Source organism: Crassostrea angulata, chromosome 5, assembly GCF_025612915.1.
Source record: "Crassostrea angulata isolate pt1a10 chromosome 5, ASM2561291v2, whole genome shotgun sequence".
Lineage (NCBI taxonomy): Eukaryota > Metazoa > Mollusca > Bivalvia > Ostreida > Ostreidae > Magallana > Magallana angulata.
In genome coordinates this window covers 2,394,853-2,419,483 of record NC_069115.1, presented here as the reverse complement: position 1 = coordinate 2,419,483, position 24,631 = coordinate 2,394,853, and the positions used below count along the sequence as shown (strand labels likewise).

The 24,631-nt window shown below is 31.4% G+C and overlaps 1 pseudogene; it reads left to right on the top strand.

Moving 5' to 3' along the window:
• LOC128183616 (deleted in malignant brain tumors 1 protein-like) overlaps positions 1–24,631 on the top strand; it is a 492,435-nt pseudogene that overhangs the window by 62,616 nt on the left and 405,188 nt on the right.

The following is a 24,631-nucleotide window of genomic DNA, read 5'->3' as shown; positions in this document are numbered from 1 at the left end:
CAAAATTTTCGCACATTTTCCGTAATATCTTTTGACGTATAAATATTTTGTTAAAACATGTAATGCAAAAGCTGTTTCAATTTACACGGGCTTTTATTCGATATCAAGAAAAAGGGGCTGGCCCCTCAAATTAGGGGCCAAGAGGGCTCTAAAGTCTATTTGCAATAACTTTTTAGTGAACAATAATTTGTTATCAGTTATAGAAGCAAAAATGTTCATTGTACAGCTGTTTATCTATACAGTACCATACTTAAGTCATATATTACGTAATTAGGGGTTACAAGGGGCCAGAAGTTCAAAACTTTGATCAATAATATCTGAAAAAGGAGAAATATTTTTAAAAAGCAATGTAGAACAAAAGTTGTTCACTATAATGTTTTGTACAATATGCTACCTTAGATGTTTTTGTTTATGACCCCATTTAGGAGTTAAAGGGTCGGCCCCTAAAACACATTTGTACAGATATCTCAAGAACGGTAAACATTTTGTGAACACTTGTAGAAAAAAATATGTTTATATTTACAAGACCTTTTATTTGATGTCAAGAAAAAGGGGCTGGCCCCTCAAATTAGGGGTCAAGAGGGCTCTAATGTCTTCTTACAATAACTCTTAACTGAACAATATTTTGTTATTAATTATAGAAGCAAAAATGTTCATTTTACAGCTGTTCATCTATACATGACCATACCTAAGTCATATATTACGTAATTAGGGGTTTCAAGGGGCCAGAACTCAAAACTCTGATCATTAATATCTGAAAAAGGAGAAATATTTTAAAAAGCAATGTAGAACAAAAGTTGTTCAAAATAATGTTCTTAACAATATGATACCAAAAATGTTGTTGTTAGTGGTCCCGGTAAGGTGTTAAAGGGTCGGCCCCTAAAACGCATTTGTACAGATATCTCGAGAACGGTTTACAATTCATAAACACTTGTAGAACAAAATATGTTTATATTAGCGAGACCTTTTATTTGATATCAAGAAAAAGGGGCTGACCCCTCAAATTAGGGGCCAGAAGGGCTACTAAGTCTTTTCATAATAACTCTTTTCTGACCAATAATTTGATATTAATCATAAAGCAAGCAAAGAAGCTTTTATTAAGCTTAATTTAAAACCGAAACCCGTTTTAAAATCGGACGATGCATTACAGAGATATCGGGGTTTAAAAATTGATTTTTCCGGAAATTTTGATTCCGCGTCCTTGGTTTAAAAAATAGCGTAATGTTTAAAGTGAAATTAACTCGTACCAAAAATAATTGTTAAGTCGTACTTATTCCGAACACATTCGGATTTTTTTTGTTAAGTCGTTCTTGAAATCGGAAAGGTGTTTGTTAAGTCGTACTTAAAATCATTCGAGTTTTGTTAAGTCGTACCAGGAATAATACGATTTTTTCATCTTTTATTTTTAAGTTACTCTTGTAATTGGTTTAAGAGCTCTGCTTCTTACAGGAACTTCCAGTTTTACTTCCGACCCTAACGGAAGACCCACTCGTTGCTTTGCAACGAGCTTTGCTCTAGTTATTATTATTTTTTTTCTTACAAAATTTGTGCAGGCGATTTCTCGGAAATGGCTGAACCGATTTTCGTGAAACTTTTAGATCTAATTGATATTAGTCCGAACTTAATATACATTTTTTTATTTTGATGACGTCATTTCCGTTCTTGAGAAAATGACGTTTTAGTGATTTTCAGAGGGTCGGCTTGTCCAGGGATCTCCTCCTAAACGGTAAAAGATATTGAGTTTATACTTTCAGGGATTGTAGACAAGAGATTGTAGATGTGCAATTTGGCATTCAAATTTGTCATGCTCAAAAGGCGTTAAAGCTCGCCTGGTCCCGAAAATTGAGACTAAAAACGTAGTAATTTTTCATGGTTTTCTTGGTTTATCTCTTTTCTGAAAAATATTTTGTTAAAACATGTAATGCACAAAAAGTTTATATTTACAAGACCTTTCATTTGATATCGAGAAAAAGGGGCTTGCCCCTAAAATTAGGGGTCCAAAGGGCTCTAAAGTATTTCATCTGTAGTCCTTTACTGAGGGATATTTTGTGAACTGTTATAGAAGCAAATATGTTTATTTTACAGTTATGTGTCCAAGCAATGTAATGATTTTATTATGTGTTACGTAATTAGGGGGTTTTAGGGGCCAAAAGTCCAGAATTTTGATTACATATATCTCAGAAGGGAAAAATATTTTGAAATGCAGTATCGAAGAAAAGATGCTCAGAATGATGTATTAAATCATATGCAATTTTCAAAATTTCGTTAAACGGCCCCTATAAGGAGTTTAGGGATCGGCCCCTAAAATGTTCTTTCCCATATATCTCAAGAACGGTAACAAATTTCTAAACAGATGTTGAACAAAATGTGTTTAGATTTAAATGACCTTTTATTTGATATCAAGAAAAAGGGGCTGGCCCCTAAAATTAGGGGTCCAAAGGGCTCTAAAGTCTTTTATTTGTAGCCCTTTACTGAGGGATATTTTGTGAACGTTTATAGAAACAAATATGTTTACCTCACAGTTATGTATCCAAGCAATGTAATGATTTCATCATGTGTTACGTAATTAGGGGTTTTTAGGGGCCAAAAGTCCAGAATTTTGATCACATATATCTCAGAAAGGAAAAATATTTTGAAATGCAGTATATAAGAAAAGATGCTCAAAATGATATATTAAATCATATACAATTTTCAAAATTTCGTTAAACAGTTCCTATAAGAAGTTAAGGGATCAGCCCCTAAAACGTTCTTTCCCATTTATCTCAAAAAAGGTAACGAATTTCTGAACAGTTGTTGAACAAATGTGTTCAGATTTAAATGACCTTTTATTTGATATCAAAAGGGGGGCTGGCCCCTCAAATTAGGGAACTTAAGGGCTCTAAAATCTTTCATCTGTAGCTCTTTACTGAGGGAAATTCAATGAAAGACTATAGAAGCAAATATGTTTATTTTACAGTTCTGTATCCAAGGAATGTAATGATATCATTAATCAATAAATCGATTTATTCATATGTTATGTAATAATGATATTTTAGGGTCAAGAGTCCGTAAACTATAACCAGCTATATCTCAAAAAGTAAAATTTTTTTAAAGCAGTACATAGAAGAAAAGATGCTCAAAATGATGTACTTTACAAAATGCAACCTTCAAAATTTGGTTCTGCGGCTCCAATAAAGAGATAAGGGATTGGCCCCTAAAACTTTTTTTTGTCAGATATCTGTTGAACGGTGACGAATTTCAAAACATTTGTTGAACAAAGCTCTTATCCCTGAAACAAAATAGTATCTGGCCCTTAGAATGTAGACCCTGTTATTCTATTCTAAATCATGTTTAGCTGTTAAATAGCAAAATCAAGATCGAACGTATATATCTCAAATTCTAAAATCGGACGGAAGACCTCCTCGTTGCTCGCAACGAGATCGTGTCTAGTTATTCTTCTTTTTTTCTATTTAGCTCGGGGTGACTTTTTTGTTAATAGAGTTATCCAAACAATTTAAACTTTATGTAAGTGCTCATTAAAAGTTATGGTACCAATTAAACCTGTGTCAAAAAACTCCCAGAACTCACAGAGTTATTGCTCTTTGAGAAGGAAATGCTTGTTATCGCTAATCCTCTGAAACCATAAGAGATAGAGATTTGGAACTTTTACCAATGTCTTCATTACACTTCAATCTATTTCACACCAAAAGGATCTGAGGCCCCTTTATAGTAGTTATTGCCCCTGAAAATATTTGAATTACCATAAAATCACTTCCATCTTTTTTATTATTTATCATAGAGACTTCGGATGACTTGGGATGGAAGCGTCTACCTTGGCCGAACAAAATGACATAAGGTACATTTGACCTTTATGTCATTTTGTCGGCCAAGGTAGATGCTTCCATCTGCTTAAGACATTTAAAAAAAAATGTTCAGCCCCTAACTTGAAACAGTTATAGAGTTATTGCCCCTATTGTACAAAATGCTTATTATCGCTACTTCTCATAAACCGTTAAAGGTAAAGACTTTAAACTTTTACCAATGTATTCAGTACACTTAGAGGGTTCTTAGAGGGTTCCTTAATCTATTCATACGAAACGGGCCCGATGCCCCTTTCTAGCAGTTATCGCCACTGAAAGTTTCCTAAATTTGTAAAAAAACACTTACAACTTTTGAACCTTACATCAAATCGCTTTAAATTAAAATGTTGACCTTTACCAGTCAATAAGACAAAAAGGTAAAAGGTCAAGGTCAAACATTAAAAAATTGTATGTGTAAGTTTTTGATTTTTTTTCCTAAAGTAACGCAGAGATTTTTTTTTTTAATTGTATTGAAGCAAAACTTTAAAAAAAAATAATGAGGTGGAAAGACCTCTTATTGTTCGAGAACAGTTAGTCTACTAGTTAGGTCTTTTCACCTTTCAGGTGAAAGACCTTTTGTATTTCTTATGTTTTTTATTATTTTATTGTTCTTCTCTTTTTTTCCAGGAACAGCTTTTTTGTTTCAAGAGATATTGAAACAATTTTTTCTTTATGTTATTGACCATTAAAAGTTATGGTACCAAATGACCCTTTGCGTGATAACTCCAAGAACTTACAAAGTTATTGCCCTTTGTGTACGAAGTGATTGTTATCGCTACTCCTCTAAAACCATAAGAGATAGAGACTTGGAATCAATGCCTTCATTACACTTAGAGGGTTCTTCAATATATCCATACCGAAATGATCTGAGGCCCCCTTCTAGTAGTTATAGAAAGTATTTACATTTCTATAAAATCACTTCCAACTTTTTTTTATTATTTGTCATAGAGACTTTGGACTACTTGGGATTGAAGCGTCTACCTTGGCCGAACAAAATGACATAAAGGTCAAAGGTCAAAGTCATTTGGAAATCCGTAAATTAATGAGTTTTTAGATCTCTATTGTATAGTGTGTTAGAGAAAAACTTTTTCATGAATGTAATAGGACATCTTAAGACATTTTAAGATATAGCCCCTTGGCTCCTTCCTTTAGAAAAGTTACAGAGTTATTGCCCCTATTGTACAAAATGCTTCTTATCGCCTCTCCTCATTAACTGTAAGAGATAGAGACTTGGAACTTTTACCAATGCCTTCAATACACTTAGAGGGTTCTTAAATCTATTCATACCGAAAGGATTTAAGCCCCCCTTCTATCAGTTATTGCCCCTGAAAGTATTTAAATTTCTATAAAATCACTTCCAACTTTTTCATTACTTATTATAGAGACTTCGGACCACTTGGGATGGAAGCGTCTACCTTGGCCGAACAAAAAGACATAAAGGTCAAAGGTTAAGGTCATCTGCAAATCTCTTAATTAATGAGTTTGTAGATCTCTTTTGTTTAGGATGGTAGAGAAAAACTTTTTTTATGGATGTAGTAGGACATCTTAAGACATTTCAAAATATATCCCCTTTGCTCCTTCTTTTAAATAGTTACAGAGTTATTGCCCCTATTGTACGAAAAGCTTGTTATCGCTACTCCTCTGAAACCATAAGAGGTAGAAACTTTAAACTTTTACTAATGTCTTCAGTACACTTAGAGGGTTCTTCAATCTATTCATACCAAAAGGATTTGAGCCCCCCTTCTAGTAGTTATTGCCCCTGAAAGTATTTACTTTCCATAAAATCACTTCCAACTTTTTTATTACTTATCATAGAGACTTCAGACCACTTGGGATGGAAACATCTACCTTGGCCGAACAAAATGACAATAAAGGTCAAAGGTCAAGGTCATTTGGACATCTCTTAATTAATGAGTTTTTAGATCTCTTTTGTTTAGTGTGGTAGAGAATAACTTTTTCATGGATGTAGTAGGGCATCTTAAGACATTTCAAAATATAACCATTTGACCTTACCATGTAACAATTTTAGAGTTATTGCCCCTATTGTACAAAATGCTTGTTATCGCTAACCCTCATTAACCGTTAGAGGTAGAGACTTGAAACTTTTAATAATGTATTCAGTACACTAAGACGCTCTTTCAATCTATCATACCGAAAGGGTCCAAAGTCCCTTTCTAGCAGTTATTGCCCCTGAAAGTTTGAACATTCAATAAAAACACAAATAACTTTTGAATCAATGATCATAGATAGACCTGACCACTTGGTATTGAAGCGTCTACCTTGTCAGATTAAAATGACATAAAGGTCAAAGGTCAAGGTCAAGCAAAAAAAAATGGCAAACTTAATCTTTTGACACATTTTATGAAGTAACGCATAGAAATACTGTATTCTATCGAAGCAATCTTATTTCAAACAAAAAAAAAAACATAGAGGTGGAAAGACCTCTAATTGTTCGAGAACAACTAGTCTACTAGTTAGGTCTTTTCACCTTTCAGGTGAAAGACCTTTTGTTTTCTTTATGTTTTTTATTCTTATTTCTTTTTCTCTATTTTCCAAGGGACAGCTTTTTTATTATAAGACATATTGAAACAATTTTTCCTTCATGTAATTGACCATTTAAAGTTTTGATACCAAATGACCCTGTTCCTGATAACCCCCGGAACTTACAAAGTCATTGCCCTTGTTTACGAAAAGCTTGTTATCGCTACTCCTTTGAAACCATAAGAGATAGAATCTTGGAATTTTTACCAATGTCTTCAGTACACTTAGAGGGTTCTTTAATCTATCATACCGAAAGGATCTGAGGCCACCTTCTAGTAGTTATTGCCCCTGAAAGTATTTAAATTTCTATAAAATCTCTTCCAACTTTTTTAATATTTGTCACAGAGACTTTGAACCACTTGGGATGGAAGCGTCTACCTTGGCCGATCAAAATGACATCAAGGTCAAAGGTCAAGGTCATTTGGAAATCCGTTAATTAATGAGTTATTAGATCTCTTTTGTCTAGTGTGGTAGAAAAAAACTTGTTCATGAATGAAATAGGACATCTTAAGACATTTTAAAATATAGCCCCTTGGCTTTTTCTTTTAAATGTTAACAGAGTTATTGCCCCTATTGTACAAAATGCTTGTTATCGCTACTCCTCATTAATCGTAAGAGATAGAGACTTGAAACTTTTACCAATGTCTTCAGTACACTTAGAGGGTTCTTCCATCTATTCATTCCGAAAGGATCTGAGGTCCCCTTCTAGTAGTTATTGCCCCTGAAAGTATTTAAATTTCTATAAAATCTCTTCCAACTTTTTTATTTTATGTCATAGAGACTTCGGATTACTTGGGATGGAAGCGTCTACCTTGGCCAAACAAAATGACATAAAGGTCAAAGGTCAAGGTCAAGCAATAAAAAGATTGCAAACTTTATTGTTTGACACTTTTTTTTATAAAGTAACGCAGAAAAAATACTTTAATCTATTAAAGCAATCTTATTTCAAACATAAAAAAACAATGAGGTGGAAAGACCTCTAATTGTTCGAGAACAATTAGTCTACTAGTTTATTATTATTTTTCTCCTCTATTTTCCACGAAAAAACTTTTTTATTTCAAGAGATATTGAAACAATTTTTTCTTTATAAGATTGAACATTCAAAGTTATGATACTTAATGACCCTGTGCCTAATGACCCAAAGAACTTGAAAAGTTATTGCCCTTGTATACGAAAAGCTTGTTATCGCTACTCCTCTGAAACCATAAGAGATAGAGACTTGGAACTTTTATCAATGTCTTCAGTAAACTTAGAAGGTTCTTCAATCTACTAATGCCGAAAGTATCCGAGACCCCCTTCTATCAGTTATTGCCCCTGAATGTATTTGAATTTCCAAAAACACTTTCAACTTTTTAATTATTTATCATAAAGACTTCGGACCACTTGGAATGGAAGCGCCTACCTTGGACAAACAAAATGGCATAAATGTCAAAGGTCAAAGTCATTTGAGAAGCTGTTAATTAATGAGTTTTTAGATCTCTTGTTAAGGGGGGTAGAAAAAATCTTTAATAGGACATCTTAAGACATTTTCAGATATAGCCCCTTGGCTCATACCTTTGAATAATTACAGTGTTATAGCCCCTTTTGTAAAAAATGCTTGTTATCGCTACTCCTCTGAAACCATAAGAGATAGAAACTTGGAACTTTTACCAATGTCTTCAGTACACTTGGAGGGTTCTTTAATCTATTCATACCGAAAAGATCTGAGCCCCCCCCCCCCCTTTTAGTAGTTATTGCCCCTGAAAGTATTTACATTTCTATAAAATCACTTCCAACTTTTTTATTATTTATCATAGAGACTTCGGACCACTTGGGATGGAAGTGTCTACCTTGGCCGAACAAAATGACATAAAGGTCAAAGTCATTTGGAAATCTCTTAATTAATGAGTTTTTAGATCTCTTTTGTTTAGGATGGTAGAGAAAAACTTTTTTTATGGATATAGTAGGACATCTTAAGACATTTCAAAATATAACCTTTTGACACTTACCATGTAGCAATTATAGAGTTATTGCCCCTATTGTACAAAATGCTTCTTATCGCTACTGCTCATTAACCATTTGAGATAGAGACTTGAAACTTTTACTAATATTGTCAGTACACTTAGACGCTCCTTTAATCTATTCATACCGAAAGGGTCCAAAGTCCCTTTCTAGTAGTTATTGCCCCTGAACGTTTCGAACATTCAATTAAAAACACAAATTACTTTTAAGTCAATAATCATAGATACATCGGACCACTTGGTATTGAAGCGTCTACCTTGTCAGATCAAAATGACATAAAGGTCAAAGGTCAAGGTCAAGCAATAAAAAATTGCAAACTTAATCGTTTGACACCTTTTTATGAAGTAACGCAGAAAAAATACTTTATTCTATTAAAGCAATTTTATTTCAAACATAAAAAACAATGAGGTGGAAAGACCTCTAATTGTTAGCAAACAATTAGTCTACTAGTTTATTCATATTTTTTTTCTCTATTTTCCAAGGGATAGCTTTTTTAATATAAGACATAATGTAACAAATTCTCCTTCATGTAATTGACCATTAAAAGTTATGATACAAAATGACCCTTTGCTTGATTACTCCCAGAACTTACAAAGTTATTGTCTTTGTTTACAAAAAGCTTGTTATCGCTACTCCTCTGAAACCATAAGAGATAGAAACTTGGAACTTTTACCAATGTCTTAAGAACACTTAGATGGTTCTTCAATTCATCATATCGAAAGGATCTGAGCCCCCCTTCTAGTAGTTATTTCCCCTGAAAATATTTAAATTTCTATAAAATCACTTCCAACTTTTTTTAATTGTTTGTGACAGAGAGTTTGGACCACCTGAGATGGAAGCGTCTAATTTGGCCCAACAAAATGACATAAGGGTCAAAGGTCAATGTCATTTGGAATTCTCGTAATTAATGAGTATTTAGATCTCTTTTGTTTAGAATGTTAGAGAAAAACTTTTTCAAGGATGTAATAGGACATCTTAAGAAATTTTGAAGTACAGCCCCTTGGCTCCTTTCTTTAAATAATTACATAGTAATTGTCCCTATTTACGAAAAGCTTGTTATCGCTACTTTTTTGAAACCATAAGAGATAGAAGCTTTGAACTTTTACCAATGTATTCAGTACACTGAGAGGGTTCTTCAATTGATCATACCGAAAAAATCTGATGTCCCCTTTTAGTAGTTATTGCCCCTGAAAGTATTTAAATGTTTATAAAATCACTTCCAACCTTTTTTACACTTTTCATAGAGACTTCAGACCACTTGGGATTGAAGTGTCTACCTTGGCCAAATAAAATGACATAAAAGTCAAAAGTCAAGGTCATTTGGGAATCTCTAAATCAATGAGTGTTTAGATCTCTTTTGTTTAGGGTGGTAGAAAAAAAATGTTCATGGATGTAGTAGGACATCATAAGACATTTCAAAATATTACCCTTAAACCCCTACCATGAAACAATTATAGAGTTATTGCCCCTATTGTTAAAAATGCTTGTTATCGCTACTCCTCACTAACTGTTAGAGATAGAGACTTGAAACTTTTACTAATGTATTCATTACACTTATACGCTTTATCATACCGAAAGGGTTCAAGACCCTTCTATAACTTCAATAACTTATATCAGCTATTGCCCCTGAAAGTTTGGAACATTCAATAAAAACACAAATAATTTTGAAATCAATAATCATAGAGAAATCGGAACACTTGGGATGGAAGCGTATACCTTGTCAGATCAAAATGACATAAAGGTCAAAGGTCAAGGTCAAGCAATAAAAAATTGCATACTTAATATTTTGACACATTTTTATAAAGTAACACATATTAAAAAATACTTGATTCTATTGCAGCAATCTTATTTCAAATATTAAACACAATGAGGTGGAAAGACCACTAATTTTTCGAGAACAGATAGTCTGCTAGTTCTTCTTACTCTTCATAATCCAAATTTTTCCAGGCCGTAACCTAAATACCCTTTGACATTTAGACTTCAAATTTGGAACATGGCAGATGGTATTGAGAGGGAGATCACGCCACCAAAATGTTTGACCTTGAACTTGTTTGTTCTTCAAGATTAAACGTTTTATAAAAAATATAGTCCAGACTATAACACAAGACTCCTTTAACATACACACTTTTAACTTATATCATAGATAGATTGTATATAACCTAGCTGAACCTTACCAAAAATCTTTATTTCAAGGTCAAATTAGAAAAAAAACTTTATAGTTCACCTCCTAAATATTCTTTGACAGAAGGACTTCAAACTTTATAAAAAGAAAAATAATGATACACTAAGGTGTACTATTGATTAATATTTGACCTTGACCTTCTTTTACTCACGGTCAAAATAAGAACAAATAAATAAATTTTGTCTGGGTTGTAACCTTTTGACATTAAGACTTCAAATTTGAAACATAAGTAGATGGTATTGAGTTAGAGTGCACAGCGCCATAATGTTTTTACCTTGACCAATCTTGTGTCTCAAGTTAATTCATTTTGTAAAAAATATTTTACGAATCATAATATGAGATTCCTTAACATACATATTTTAAACTTGTATCACAGATAGAAAGTAAGTAACCTAGATGGAACCTGACCTTTTTGGATCTCAAAGTCAATATCATGAAAATATTCCTTACAATAATGACTTGTAACATATATGGATGATATCTAACATATAGCTGACTTCATTCTTTTTCACCATATTTCAATCCTTGGGGTTTTATAATTGTATAAAAAAGGAATACCCACTAGTTAAGTTGTGTTATTATGCGCTTTAACACAGGCAGGTTACATGGGTCCTCCACTTATTTTTCAGTTTACAAATTACAAAACACGGTCATTTGTTTAAACACATATAATATATAAAGGTTTATCGGTATACAAGTCTAATTAGATTTGTGTCAATGTTGACACAGGATGAATCTCTGCCATTCAGTCAATTGAAAGGTGACTGAAAGGTAACTGAAATGTGACTGAATGGCATATCTGTGCCATTCAGTCACATTTCCAGACCATTCAGTTATTATTCAGTTAACTGAATGGCAGAGATTCATCCTGTGTGAGTCAGATATTTCGATAAAATCTAGTTTCCTCCAGCTTTAATTGATTGATAGGGTTCATTAATATTATTTCACAATAACTAAATAATTGATAAACACGTTCGGCCTCTATTTCAAGCGCTTCAAGCTTACCGCATTCATAAGTATACGGAAACACAGCGCATTAATTTACTATGTAAAATGCGCGGACCCCAAAATCATTTTAAAAGAGTTGAAGTGTTGTTTATGTTTCCCGGGGGTTGGGCGGTCTTAGCAATATTTATTATCTATGCAAATTTAAGAGATACGATTTTTCAATAGAGGGTGCAAGTGGGGGGGGGGGGGGTGCCAGATCTCTGATAAATCCGTGCATGGGTAATACGGGTGAACTGAATGGTGTCTTCCCACTTGGGCAACATTTTCAAAAAATACAGGTAAGCTATAGTCTGTTTTCACATTAAAAGGGGGAAAAATATGTTTGCCTTCAGAAGAATAAATATGATTTGAGCTTCTTTTCTAGTATGTAGATAGATAGATAGATAGATAGATAGATAGATAGATAGATAGATAGATAGATATAGATATAGATATAGATATATATATATATATATATATATATATATATATATATATATATATATATATACTTAAATAAATAAAACAGAATGCGACAGTCCAAACTAAATAGTTTACTGTTAGCGCTTTCAGCCATGTCGGCTCTTCAGACAGTTATACAAAATAAAAAACGTTGTTTGTAACGTTGTCAATGACCAGTCGTGTTTTTAAAGTTCATTATGACGTCACAATGTACATCAAGGTAGCGATGGCGTGAACTTTATCAACGCAGTTAAGCAATGCATAGACATATAATACAATACATATAAAACATTATATATATGATAAATCTATTTTCGATTAAGTTTCGGGTTAAATATTTTAATGAAATAGTCCTCTTTTGTGGTTCGGGCGATTTCATTTGAAGTCCACATTTTGTAAAACGGAAATATTTTAAAAGTTCCCTTTCTGCACTTCGCAAAATGTTCCAAACATGGAGTGTTTCTCACTGTTTCGTCCTTTATTTGTTGTTTGTGAACTCTCAATCGGGCGTTGAGCTGGTTAGTCTGGCCAATAATTTTCTCCACATGTTGGACAAGTCGCACAATATATCAAATTAGAAGATTTGCAGTTCATTGGGGCATTAGGTTTTAAAATTTGGCCGCTTTTTAATATTATTCCTTCTCCCTCCTGTATAAGGTCACATGTTCCACATCAGGGGTCGCCGCACTTTTTGATAGAATAGTATTGCTGGACGAGAACTTTGCTTTGGAGAGAATTTTCCTCAGATTCGGCGCTTGTCTTCTGCTGTTTATGATAGATGATTGGTTTAACAGTAAAAAGTGTCAGTACTTTTCTAAGTTTATCAGTACTGTCTAAGTGTATCAGTACTTTTCTAAGTTTCTTAGTACAGTCAGTAAAAACGTCATTACTTTTCTAAGTTTATTAGTAATGTCAGTACATGGTCAGTAAATGTTTAAGTTTATCAGTAAAAAATGGTAATGTCAGACTTTTTTGATTTAGTAGTGATTATAACCAAAACAGTCATGAGTCTTTTGAAAAATATATATATTGTATATTAACCTAGCTTGTACAAATGCCAGAAGGAACAGATAAATCACAGATGATTACTAATTAGGTTTGTTATTGACTGTGTACAGAAATTTGTGCGGTCGGTAAAGTCCATAAAAGGCGAGGCGGAGCCGAGCCTTCTATGGACTTTAACGATTCCACAACCTTCTTTACACAGTCAGTAACAAACCTAATATGTGTTTTGTTTTGTCGAGGACCTTAAGTTGGATAGTAAACAAACAAGAATAGTACATAAAATTAAAATTCATAGCTTAAGGTAATTATCCATACGTCACAAAACAACGTCTGACGTAATTCATGCGTTATAACGTCTTATCCGTTAAAAGGTGTATTTCAAAACAAAGAATTTAAGCTGACATAGGAATTGATTAACAACAAATGTATCCAAAATCATGACAACTGCAATCAATTAGGCCTACTGGGGTATTAATCAGCGAAATAAAATTACTGGGATGTGTCGATTGCTTACTCGTTTTGAAAATATAACGTTAGACCGCTTACTTTTGTTCTGTATAAACATCAGTCCATTATAAGGTTGAGTTTAATTCAATTGTTTGAACATTAATTCCCGAAAGTCCATAAACATCCAAAATGAAATCCTGACCGAGATCTATATCCCAGTGCATAAGGGAGATAAAAACACAAGGAGAAATAATTTGAGTTATATCATTTTTATCCTATTCGCTTAGCAAAGAGCATAGATTTATTTTCCACAAAAAAATGTTTTTTGAATCAAAATCATGCGCTGAAGACAAGTTACTTCATTATAAGCACAGTCTTTAAAACCAGTGAAAAAATGGTTTGAATAGAGGTTTTGTCTTGAAGGCATATATCAGGTAATAAGCATTATCCACGCATGTGACTGCAATTTCTAAATACCGATCTCGATCCATAATATCCAAAGAAACCATCTTTTGCAATTTAAATAATACAGATTAATCGACAGTTTGTTTAAATCATCTTTTCTATTTAACAATAATGAAAACATATTTTTTAAGAGTTATGAAACAATAAACCTATGCACTGTTTTATTTTTACCGATCTTTTTTCAAAGAATATGTTTTAATGGTTCTACCAAAAATATGCCAATTGTGATTCTGAAAAGGCCGGTCCCTTATGTAATTTTATTTCCAGTTGACTAAGGGCGTTAAGATTTAAATAATATCAAAATGTTAGAGAATTCTGTACGTAAATAGAATTATAAGAGCATAATTTTTCTTTGAAAATTTATTCATTTTATCTAATTTGTATGCATATTTATCTATTTTTTGATAAACAAGCAAGTTTAACATGAAAAAATTGTTTTGGAATAATAATTCCTTTATTTTACGTAGGATATTAGTTAAAAAAATAATTTTGGGAAATTCAAAATATAGGCTTAGGCTTATATTCTTTATGTATGGTAAAACCGCCATTTACCGCAATTGGTTCTATTTTTAGCAACGTTCCTAACTTTTATAATACCGATGGACCAGCAAACAGGGTAAAATTTGATAAGAATACGTTTAAAATATATGAAAAAATGTTGTACGCATTTCCTTTTTCTAGTGGGGTATGGACCATTATCTTAGTCCTCTAATTTTTTACCTTCCTCGTCAGTCGTCTGTGCAAACCTGGATGCCATAATGTAGGATCATAATATTACGTCACGGATAAAGGGGGGTGGGGGTCACTCTAAATATTTTGGGACTTAACAATTAACGGTATAATTGAACGTTTGTGCAAAAAAAAAAATAAGCTCAAATAACGTTACGTCCGCCATGTTGCCGTATAAATTTGATGCTCGCCGTGTAAAGAAATTTGTTTTCCCTTGGACTGAAATGTCACATTTTCATTGGTTTAAACATAGCACGTGATTGCCTCATATATCTCTATCTATATTTGTTCGGTGAGAAATAATATTAGGCAATATGGCCGTCATTGGTCGACGCTTCGCTTACTCATTTCGATATTTCATAGTATTTGATACTGCATGCCATAAGTTCTTATAGTATTTGGAGTAGTTGCCCTTTGAAATTCTTTTTTTTAAAAAGGGTAGTTACCCTTAGACTATTGACGTTACATTGTTTTGTCTGGAGCAAAACAAAATGGCAGCGTCGAAATTTGCTCAAATCTCTGCAGAGGAAAGGGAGAAAACATTTAAAATTGAATAGCAACATCATATTGTAAGTAAACATGGGTGAGGAAAAGATTTTAAAAGAGTATTTGAAAGGTGAGATTGAAAATTTTGAAGAGTTTAAATGAGTTAAATTGGACGAGATGTTAGGCATCTTGTACATGACTTAGCGTTGATCTTCGCTATTTGTGAATAAATATGTCGCTTGATAGTCCTCGGTTCACCATCTATGAGATTGATCAACCCAATATATTTTCGTAGTGAGTCAGTAACTAACCTAATAAGTAATATAATTAGGCAATCACGTGACGCTATTTATCCAATGACGTCGAGACATTCTAGTCCGAGGCAAAACAAAATAAATAGTTTATAGTTTACTCTACAACTATATGGTACTTTGATGAAAACGTAGTACGTATTTTCGAAAAAAGTAGAAATACAATGATATATCAAACTGAGTTGTCGCGCCTATAAAACTATTAGATGATTTCTAAAATATTTGATTTCAAGATATCACATGAATAAGATATAAAGTACACAATGAATAAATACCATTTATCTGCTTAAATCTGATCAACTCATGATTGTTTCTTCTTTGGCTGTCTACGGCACAGAGAGTGCTCATAAGGATGGCCGATTTCATTATTCAGTACTAAACGGTTTTAGAAAAGGTTTTTATTGTTGTAAATGGTAATATCTGTAGAGACAACTCATGTAGCCCCTCATAAATTTTAATTTAACGTTGGATAAAATAAATGCGTCTTTAATGAGGTTGTCATAATTACGAAGGGCTAGTTCAAATACAGTGTTAAAGAAAGTTTAGTGGTTTATGTTACAACGCGCCAAGCTGAATTTATTTGCAGAGACAATCCTCTACGAACATTTGTGTAGAAATAAATGGTGTTTCAATATGAATTCGAATCTTTAGATTTTTATCATCAAATAGTGTATTCTATTTCACTATTTCGAACATCTTAATTCAATATTAACAATTCAAGTCAGATAAGTGCAAAAAAAGAAGACAAAAACCTAAATACCTGCAAAATGCTTCATACTCGAAAATTATAAAATAATTTCAAAATTGTCTCACATTGTTTTAACATACATCTCTTCACACCACCTTTGAAACAGAAAAGAAAAAAAAATAGATATAATTTTCCAGATAATCTAGAAATGTCCTTGCATTTTCAGAAACTTTTATTCGACTTGTTGAAGGAGAGACTGAATATGAAGGTCGTTTAGAGGTGTACAAACTTGGGAAATGGGGAACAGTGTGTGATAACTCAGTGACTGACAAATTGGCCGCTGTTGTGTGTCGATCATTGGGCTTCCCTTGGTAATGATGTGTGATGGCAATCTGAAATCAAAACACATTAATTTATTATCAAAATATGAGCCTTAATCTGTCGGTTTTTTTTTTCTTTTTTTTTTAAATTTTACTACATATTACTTGATTTCTTTTCTTCATCAACACTAAGAATAAAATTTAGTGTATCGAACATTTAGGAAAACATCAGAAGTGTACCAAAAATCTGTTTATGGCGAAGGATCAGGTCCTATATGGCTGGACAATGTTAACTGTACGGGATCTGAGACAAGTATAGATGAGTGTCAGCACCCAGCGTGGGGATCTCATGACTGTAATCATAGGAAGGATGTGTCCATCAACTGCATTCCTAATGGTGAGATAAATTGTGTTTTATTTTGCTGTTTTAAAATGAACTACAATACATACATGTTTATCTCAATAAAGATAATAAATGGCATACTAAAGGACATATTGAATAATATGTGTCGGTATGTTTTGATATATATTGTATAATAACTTTGTGGTTTTTGATGTTTATCCTTGGAAGTAGCGTTCATATGAGTAAAACTTTAGTTATTAAACACTTAGGAACTTTACTTTTATTAAGTATCTTGTAGCCATTTAACAGTTTGTTATTTAAAAAACGAAATAAATTGAAGCCAAACGGTAACAAAAAATCTGCGGGTTTTTTGTTTTTGTTTTTGCATTTAAAAAGATATTTTTAGATGTCAAAGAACTGAACATGTGTTCTACCTAATGTATATGAGTCAACCCATACACATGTAAATTGAGGACCATTTTTAATGCATTATCCGTCATTCGTACCTGGCTGCAACATGTGATTTAATTGCTCAATTTGAAATTGATAGCCCATTTGGGCCGTTTTTTAAATACATGTATTTAAATATTTGCCAAAAACTTACTGCAATCTTTGAGTATTATCATATTCGAAGATTTTTTTTTATCATCAAAGTTAACAAAAATGCAAATGTTCGTTTTTCTCATCAATGTCTAATAACTATTTACTACGAAGCCATTAAAAGGAAAACTTACCTCATCTTTGTAAACAACTGATTTTTTATTTGTATTTTTGTTAGAAACCGGACACATCCTTTTAGCTGCAAGCAAAATATATCTTTTTAGAGATCTGCTTTGAATTTGTATTTCGTTCTATGGAATTTTTATATAGTTGACGGTTTGATATTGTAATGTTTTTCATTAGAGCTAAAAAAGTTGGTATCAATTAATCAACAATACAGTTGTCTATAAATAAATATCAAAGAAAGCCATATAAACTTTGCAATATATTTCTTAAAAATATATTAATTTAATTAAATACAAGAATTGTAGATTTTTTAAAAAAAAAATGTATGGATAAAAACTCCAAATAAACTGTTACTCACATCAAACTTATTTTAGCTAGAAATTGAAACAAAATTGTGAAATTTAAGCAAAACTTGGAAACTATTCAAGTCATTCGATCCTGATTGTAATTAAACTGACTCCGAACGAAATCACATAAAGTAAGAATGAATCAACATTTTGTGAAACTCTCGGGTTGATTAGCTGTAAAATGATTTGGTCATTAAAAAACTTTATAACTTATACCAAGTACTCAGAATAAACTGCAGTTTTTTAATGTAAAATTTCAGTTTTAAAAAAATCCTAATCGGGATTAGTTTTGTTTTTTGAATCCGGATCGGTTCAAAATTTATAAATAGCACTTTTTCAAAAATTTCACATTTAATTTTAATTTCTTTGTAAAAAAAAAAAATCATTGTTTAGTAAATACTTTATGTGACTATATGTTGTTCTTTAAATTTTATCCATTGATTAAAAAACATAAAGAATCACAGTTTCATTTTTCAGAAAATTAAACACTTGACCATACAATCTTTGGCATGATTTTATTCATTATTATATTATAAGTACAAATAAATGGACACCAAATGTTAAGCTTAAAAAATACCCTGTTTGTCAGCAAAACAGCTTTAGCTATTTCACTGTAAAAATACAAAAAAAATTCAAATGAAATAACTGTAAACTGATTTTCATCTTTTTTTTGTGGAATCATATTTCAAAAATATTCTCTATCGATCCATCAAAAAAAATTTGGTATGTCGAGAAACCTTAACGTCATTTGTTTATGGAAGCGTATCGGGGACTACACTTCCTGTGTTTCAACTTATAAACTGTCTTCTTTGCTATTGAAAATCTATTGAATTGAATATTGATTTGTGATATCTATATCATTAAAATCACCTTACTGAATATTACCAAATGTATTGCTGTCACGGTTATCGAGATCACAATTTATTAAGTTTGAAATGCTTATATAAGAATGTGATTTGATTAAATTGAAACAACAATTTGGACAAAGAACAATAAAATAAATGCTTTATTGTCATGTCGATATCAATATGATTTTATTTCTTGGGAACATATTGGGAAAATATTGTTATCGAATGAACTTCGCGGGCGCAGAAGTTCTGATGGTACGTTTACGTTCCATCACTTTGACTGTAGACTGCACATGTAGACTGCATTTGACAGTTTGATATAAATCAAAAAGAAAGAACGGTAATTGCCTGATATAAATTTAGATTACTATTTGATATCGTAATTAGAGGGCAGCTACATGATTTACATTTACGCAGATCGTTATGATGTTCAATGTTTGGGTTCCTCTTCATTAACATGCAATATTAGTTTCCAGATTGATGGTATATCATTTAAAGTACATGACCGCTTTACTTACACGTATTATATATCCTCCCATCCACCTAAAAGATGTTTTATTTACCAACCCATAGGGAAAAAAATAATTATATTTGCTGTAAAACTACATTATGCATGAGCTGATCGCATGAGCGTTGCATTTTCTCATTTTTATGATTTTTTGCGAGTCTTTTAACCATGTGGAAAAAGGAAGACTCGCTTCAAATCATGCTTTTAATAAAATGTTATGCTTATGTAATTAGTTTATGCCTAATAGCATTTGATATCGTAGCTAGATTACATTGTAATTCGGAGGGTTGGTTTATCATCCAATAATATTGCTTCAAGCTCGTGTTATATCAATTTGAAAACAGATGATTCAAAAAAGCCTTGTCAATGGGAAACAGTTCAATCAAAGTGATATTTTTAATTATAATCTTTAATCATGGGGTATGACTGCTCAGTAGTATTACTCATAATTCTTTGTGAATTTAAATTCATGGATGATAAGAGCAACAAAATTATAGGAAATTAATCATACACGACTTCCGAATTACAAGAATAGCAAAAACGTCAGTTTACCTACAGATAGGTTCAGAAAGCGGTGAGGTACCAACAGAACTCCCGCCCCTTTCGTTATCGTCTTTCGATAACAACATCTTCACAATATGTTTCCAAGAAATGAAAACATTTTTATGTCAATATACCTATAATGTATATATTTTCATTGTTCTTTGTCAACATTTCATTTTCAATATGACTTAAGCCCTTTTTAGATTATTTTTATAAGGATTTTTTGATACGTATTTTGTGAAGTCGATATAAAAGATACAATGTAGCAAGAAAACTGATCAGTTACAAACAGTCGATTAAGATTATGTAAACTGATAACCCTCAATACAATGCCAAATGTTTGCATAAATAGAACGACATAATATTTTATAGGTTGATTAGACAATACAAAGTATAACAATGTAAGAGTTTTACATCAAGTTAAGTCCCCGATACGCTTCAGTACTGATGATGAAATTGTTTCTGATAAATGTTCTCATTATTTGAATTGTGAATCATATTGATTTCAAATCTCTTCTTATCACTTTGTTAAGGGATGTGAGATAAACTATTTGACACTATCTTCACTAATATTTATAGAATTATTTGAACTTGGTAAACTGCAATAGTTTCAAACACTGACATAGAAAAGGTTATGTTTATATTAAGTTTATTATGTTCCAGACAAAGTATAACAATGTAAGAGCTGAAGAACAAGTTAAGTCCCCGATACGCTTCAGTACTGATGATGTAATTGTTTCTGATAAATGTAATCATTATTTGAATTGTAAATCATATTGACTTCAAATCTCTTCTTATAACTTTGTTAAGTGAGATAAACCGGCACTATCTTCATTAATATTTATAGAATTATTTGAACTAGGTAAACTGCAATGCGTTCAAACACTGACATAAAAATGGTTATGTTTATATTAAGTTTATTGTGTTCCAGACATATATCATAAGGATAAATGTAACATTCGTACGTATATAGAACGTGGATACAACATTTTTTTCAGTTTATAGCAAATGGAGATGAAGATACTACTTAGTAAAAAATAACAAAATATCCGTCTCACATATCAAGTTATTTCAAAGTCTCAAAGATAAACAACATTTACCTGAACTAATTTTTCAATATTTCCTTTTTTCTAATAAATACATCTATGTTAAAAAAATCAAGGAGTTCTGTGTGTTATATTATAAACAAAACAGTCGTGAGTCTTTTGCAAAAATATATATTGCATATTAGCTTAGCTTATACAAATGCCTGAAGGAACAGATAAATCATAGATGATTACTTATTAGGTTTGTTATTGACTGTGTACAGAAATTTGGGACTTAACAATTAATGGTGTGTTTGAACGTTTGTTTGTAACGTTACGTCCGCCATGTTGCCGTATAAATTTGACGCTCGCCGTGGAAATAAATTTATACAGCGATCACGTGACGCTATTCATCCAATGACGTCGAGACATTCTAGTCCGAGGCAAAACAAAAATGAATAGTTTATAGCTCATTACTCTACAACTCTACGGTACTTTGATAAGAAACGTAGTACGTATTTTCGAAAAAAGTAGAAATACAATGGTATATCAAACTGACTAGTCACGCCTATAAAAATATTAGATGGTTTCTAAAATATTTGATTTCAAGATATCACATGAATAAGATATAAAGTACACAATGAATAAATACCATTTATTTGCTTAAATCTAATCAACTCATGATTGTTTCTTCTTTGGCTGTCTACGGCACAGAGAGTGCTCATAAGGATGGCCGATTTCATTATTCAGTACTAAACGGTTTTAGAAAAGGTTTTCTTTGTTGTAAATGGTAATATCTGCAGAGACGACTAATGTAGCCTAACATAAATTTTAATTAAACGTTGGATGAAATGAATGCGTCTTTAATGAGGTTGTTATAATTACAAAGGGCTAGTTCAAATACAGTGTTAAAGAAAGTTTAATGGTTTATATTAACACACGTCAAGCTGAATTTATTTGCAGAGGCAATCCTTTACGAACATTTGTGTAGAAATAAATGCTGTTTCAGATAAGTGCAAAAAAAGAAGACAAAACCTAAACACCTGCATTATGCTTATAAAATAATATCGAATGTCTCACATTGTTTTTAACATACATCTCTTCACATCATCTTTGAAACAGAAAAGAAAAAAATAGATATAATTTTACAGATAATCTAGAAATGTCCTTGCATTTTCAGAAACTTTTATTCGACTTGTTGAAGGAGAGACTGAATATGAAGGTCGTTTAGAGGTGTACAAACTTGGGAAATGGGGAACAGTGTGTGATAACTCAGTGACTGACAAACTGGCCGCTGTTGTGTGTCGATCATTAGGGCTCCCTTGGTAATGATGTGTGACAGAAATCAGATATCAAAACACATTAATTTATTATCAAAAAATGAGCCTTAATCTGTCGTTGTTTTTTTCTTTTTTTTCTTTTTTAATTGTACTATATATTACTTGATTTCTTTTCTTCATTAACACTAAGAATAATATTTAGTGTATCGAAAATTTTAGGAAAACATCAGAAGTGTACCGAAAAGCTGCTTATGGCAAAGGATCAGGTCCTATATGGCTGGACAATGTTAAGTGTGAAGGATCTGAGACAAGTATCGATGAATGTCAGCATAAAGCGTGGGGAACTCATGACTGTAATCACAGGAATGATGTGTCCATCAACTGCAGTCCTAATGGTGAGATAAATTGTTTTATTTTGCTGTTTTAAAATGAACTACAATACATACATGTTTACCTCAATAAAGATATGAAATAGCATACTAAAGGACATATTGAATAATATGTGTCGGTATGTTTTGATATATATTATAGAAATAACTTTGTTGTTTATGATGTATATCCTTGGCAGAAGCGTTCATATGAGTAAAACTTTAGTTATTAAACACTTAAGAACTTCATTTTTATGAAGTATCTTGTAGCCATTTTTGTTGTTTAAAAACGAAATGAATTGAAGCCAACAGGTTACAAAAAACCGCTTTTTTTTGTTTTGTTTTTTTGTTTTTTGTTTGGTTATTGCATTTAAAAAGATTTTTAGATGTCAAAGAACTGTACATGTGTGCTACCTGTTGTATATGAGGTAACCCACAATACACATGTAAATTGAGGACCATATCTTAAGCATTTTCCGTCATTCGTACTAGGTTGCAATATGTGATTTAGCTGCTCAATTTGAAATCGATAGCCCATCGGGCTAAATACATGTATTTAAATATTTGCCAAAAAACTTATTGCAATCTTTGAGTATTATCATATTCAAAGATTTTTTTTACCATCAAAGTTATCAAAAATGCAAATATTCGTATTACTCATCAATGTCTAATAACTATTTACTATTAAGCCATTGAAAGGGAAACTTACCTCATTTTTGTAATCAAATGATTTTTTTCTTTGTATTTTTTGTTAGAAACCGGACACATTCTTTTAGCTGCAAGCAAAATATATCTTTTTTAGAGATCTGCCTTGAATTTGTAGTTCGTTCTATGGATTCCTGCGATAGTTGACGGTTTGATATTGTAATGTTTTTCATTAGAGCTAAAAATTTGGTATCAATTAATCAACAATACAATTATCTATAAATATATATCAAAGATGGCCATATAAACTTTGAAATATCATTGTTTAAAAAAAAAACAATTAAATTAAAAACAAGAATTGTAGATTTTTAATATATATATATTTATATATATATATATATATATATATATATATATATATATATATATATATATATATATATATATATATATATATATATATATATATATATATATATATATATATATATATTAACTGTTACTCACATAAAACTTAATTTAGCAAAAATTGAAACAAAATTGTGAAATTAAGAAAATTTGGAAAATATTGAAGTCGAACCGATCCTGATTGTACTTAAGAGGCTCTCAAAGCAGATTTCTAGCAGGGCTTTGCACATGCTATGTTTTGGATTTCAAAACAATTTTATGTATCACTTCATTTTTATATGATTGTATTACATGTGGAAGAAAAATTTTATAGTATGCATAACTAGGAAGAAATATATAAATTTTTGAATTGTGGAGCATGTTTAGTTTGAGAAGTTGTAAAACTACTTAATTCTATAAAAAATAATTTAAATATTATATTATATTATATAGTTTAGACACACTTAACAATTTAACTTAAACTGCTTTTAAAGTACAAATATATTTCAAACAAAAATATATGCCTTATCAAAGTGGTGCATATTTTGTAAAAAAAAAAAAAATTCTAGTATTTTAATGTTAATTTGAAATTTCAATAAAATCCAATACATTTTCATGATAGGAAATAATGAAGCATCTTTATAAATAACCTTAAATTTAGTGGGAACAGCATCGGTTTCATAGAAGCAGTTGCTCAAAATTACCCATTTTTAACATTAAAAATCAAGTTTTTCCATGCATACCATGTTATTATTATCGTTTAAAGACAGTGAGTGACAAGGTTCATGTTACAAATATTGACTATAGTTGAATACATGCTTATATCTTTATAATAGGAAATGCTTTATGATTAAAGAAATATTGATCACTCATCAAAAACCTACATTTTTCATATTTTAAGTGCAGAAAGGTCATTTTGAGAAAAATGTAGAAAATTGAGTTTAAGTCTGCTAAAATTATTCACAACTGAAGAGAATAAGCTAAACATTTCATATTTGGATGGTCTAATTTTTGTTCAAATTATACTTAAAGTTTTCACTATTTTATGAAGTACATAAATTTGAGAATAAGGATTCATAATGTATGAATCACTGATTAAGGAATATTAAAGAGACAGTACAGCTGAAAACACATGTGTGAATACCTTC